The following is a 4,108-nucleotide window of genomic DNA, read 5'->3' as shown; positions in this document are numbered from 1 at the left end:
AAGAGGGGAACGGGAGAACTGGAGAATAAAAAGATATACAGAGAAAGAGAGAGACCTTCTTACACTTGTAAATTAAATATATCAGAGGAGAGAGTGAATAAGGGGAAGTTGGGTGAAGTGATGAAGACTCACTGACTGAACATTTTTTTAGGTGTATCTAAATCACATGAATCCAACTGCTGAACTATGATGTGATAAAGATTAGATTAAATTGATTGTGTCATCTTTTCTAAAATCTTTGTAAAAAAAATATTTTATTGTTATTTATTTATTTATCTATTAATATGAATTAATTATTTTTTATTATTATTTATTTATTTTTATTTTTTTTATGTTTATTTTATTTTTTTAAGTCTACCAGGGGGTGGGATGGGTTGAGGTGAGTTCTAAATTTGTACAGCTGCTTTTGTTTTATACTACTGTTCCCAGAAGAAAACTCAATAAACAGTTGTTAAAGAAAAAAAAAAACTAAACTAAAAACTAAAAAAAGGATTAGATTAAATTGACACACACACACACACACACACACACACACACACACACATACACACACACACACCTATACCTTTCATTGATCAAAGATGCATTAAATTGATCAAATGTTATGGTAAGGACATAAACTGTGTAACGTTACAAAATATTTATATATGATATGAAATAAATGCTGTTCTTTTTATTCTTCAAATATTTTTTTTTTTTTACTATTTACACAAAAATATTAATAATAGATCAAAAAAAATATTTCTTGAGCAGAAAATCAGCAAATTAGAATAATTTCTGAAGGATAATATGATGCTGCAGATGAGTAATGGCTTCTGAAAAATGCAGCTTTGCCTTCACAGGAATAAATCATTAAGATAGATAGATAGATAGACAGACAGACAGACAGACAGACAGACAGACAGACAGACAGACAGACAGACAGACAGACAGACAGACAGACAGATAGACAGATAGATAGATAGATAGATAGATAGATAGATAGATAGATAGATAGATAGATTTAATTGAATTAATTAATTAGAATTAATTAATTAGAAAAAAAGATTTACACATACATATACACATACTTATAGATTCTATTACTTTTCCCCCCTCTCTAGTTGTTACCTTTTAATTCAACCAGTGCCCTTGGCAGTATTAGCACTGTGCTGTATGAGTTAAGTTACATACTTTAGAAGTCTTCTCCTCCTTAATATTCATGTCTACAAGTACTTTGTACTTTAAACGGTTCATGTTGTCACATTATATTGAGCCTTGGTTAAAGTGACTTAGATGACTTTCACTCAATAGCCATTTAAAAACACTCAATAACCCTAAATATGCAAGTTCCCTGGTAATATATTATTTTGAATTATGCATTACATAATATTTGTGTGTTAAATACATTCATTCTACTCTTACTAAGTTGCGTGCTGAATAATGTATCTCATGGGAGGATATCTGACTGTGACTAAGCATTAGACTATGACTAGTCTTAACCCCATACTGTGGGAGGTAGATGAGTTGAAACTGTGCATCACTTCACAGAAAGAGGAAAATGCACAATAGGCTGTCAGAGCACAAGGGTGATTGGCTCACAGATGAAGAGGATCTTGTCCTGGTAATATTAAGGATTACAAGTGCTCAGCCCCCTTTCACTGAGTTACTGCTCTGTGTCATTGAGGAGCCATGCAGAGCAGTGGCGTTGTCTGTCTAGTGCTCCTTTTAAAAAGTATATCTTCAGCTTAGGAACAGTAGGTTGTAGGGGTTTTATTTAGTTATTTATTTGCAACTTTTATCATATATATATACACAATTAATTTATAGATTTCATATAATTTAGAAAAAAACATATACATTTAAAACACTGACACAAATTCAGTTCACAAATTGTATGCCCTATAAGGTGAATGGAAATCCTATTTTAATATTTGATAAATAACTCAACATGTTTTTTATTGCCAAATGAGCCTAGTGTAAAACATTATCAGAAAGCCCAGCTTCATGGTGTAATGACCTACTCAGTGCTTTAATGTAAACCTTTCTGCTTGCTTCTCTTCTCTCAGGTAATTACTTACAGTCTGTAACTGTCTCTCGCACACATTTACATTTTCAGATTTGCTGTCTTGCTGAGGCCATTTTAATGTCCTTTTTGTATACCAAATCTGTGCGGTTCCACCCGCCTGGACTAATGATTTTTTTTCTGTAGTGCATTTGTAATCAAATTCATTTGTTTTCCTGGCCAAAGCGCTCACGCTAACCTCAGCTGACGAGTATCAGTTCTCTCTCTGTCTCTTTCGCTCGTTTTTCTCCCTCTTTTTGCGGTAAGGGTAGCTCAACATGATGAGGTGTGTCTTTAATATCGGAAGTGGAATAGGAGCACCTCAGCGGGGCACCTAAATTAACTTGAAGCTGAGGAATGAGGAAGTCTCATAAAGAAAATGAATAAATAAACAAACAAACAAATAGACAATGACACTATAATCACCACCCATTGAGCAGGAGCTGTAATAGAGAACGAATTGAACTCTAAAGTGATCTGAATACCAAGTTGCGCTTTTGTTGAATGTGCACATTTCCCGCAGCGAGCAATTTTTGTGCCTCGGTGCCTGAAGAAAGTGACAGGTGCTGTTTTTGTTGGATGATGTTTACAGGTTGGGTCATGCAAAGTACAGCACAAGAGCTTGCCTGCAACGATCAGGATCAGTCGATGTGGAATCCGAAGCGAGTCCTCATGACAGATGATTGATAGGCCTCAGCTGCGGCGCTCCCAATCTGATCCTCGCCGACGATAATGCATTCTCCTTTTGTCTGCCTATCACCTAATGCGGTGGTCGAAGATGACGGAGTGCTCGCCGCACTTTGCAGAGAGAAAGAAATGATATCTTTTTCATTGGAGCAAAACCAGAAACTATGAGGAGGGGGAAAAATGGAGGGAAAGATGGAAAAGTTCCCCCGCTTTCTGTCTCCAGAGAAAGAGAGGCCTTATTATCCGCCTGCATTTGCATGATGAGAAAACACAGCTCATATTCATCTTAGTAAAGTTGTAATAAATGATTTCAACAGCATCATCATCAATTTTACGCAGGTGCGCTTGTGAAAATCACTCACTTCAATCAAAAGAACCTTAGCTCCCCCTGTTAAAGACGGCTCATTTTTTACTATCACACACTATAACGCTGAAATTTGGAGGAAAGAGTGAGGAGAGAGAGAAAGAAGTTGAAGGGAAAAGAAAGACGGATTGTGTTCCGCTGGATGGCGCTACTGAACAATTAACAAGACTGACAGCCGAACAGAAAAAGGATCTTTTGTGATGGTGGTATGACAATAATCATAACAAAAATGTAACTAAGAGGAGCGTAAACAAACAATAAATAAAGACAACCTGTAAATAAACTGAAACCAAAGAGAGATACAGTGCGATATAGAGGTAGGGTGATGTTCTGGGGTCACTCCGAGCTAAATCGACTACTTCAGCAGAATTTCCAAATGCCAAGACAACACCTCAGCCTATAATGACCAGAGATCCTCCCCGTACGCTTCAAACACCCAGCAGCACAGCTTGGGGAATTAACAACAGCATCATACACGACGCCGGCTGGATTTACTCCTTGTTGTGCTCTGCACACCTGCTCCTCAAGAAAGTCTTAATTGGCAATTACTGCAGTGCTTTTGTAACACTTGTATGCCTGATTGTGTTCAATCTAATTTTAATCAACAAAGGTCAAATCCAGGACAACAGCTGAAGCAATGCTTAATAAAGCTTTGTTACTTTGTAACAAGGACGTATTGTTCATATTAAGCAGTGATTACTAAGATGATTAGATTCATTACACATCTATTGAAGTAGCGCTGTCTCTTTTGCTAGCGTTTAACAAAGCTAGTCTGTGTTTTGGTGGGAAAAAAGATCCAAAATACTAAAAAATCACATTTGCAGAGTTTGGTTGGAAGTAAAAAGAAAAACTAGCACCAACAAACTGAAAGTGCAGGTTTATTATAGTCAAATGAACAAACTGACTGTCGTCTCATTTGAATGTTATATAATGAAGTGTGTTTAAAAAGCTCATTATACAGGTTGGAGTGCTCTCTCAGCACCTATCCATGACCGAGCGACCCTGGGTTAGAA

This window comes from Barbus barbus (assembly GCF_936440315.1).
Source record: "Barbus barbus genome assembly, chromosome: 1".
NCBI classification, from domain to species: Eukaryota; Metazoa; Chordata; class Actinopteri; order Cypriniformes; family Cyprinidae; genus Barbus; species Barbus barbus.
This window is presented reverse-complemented; position numbering follows the sequence as displayed.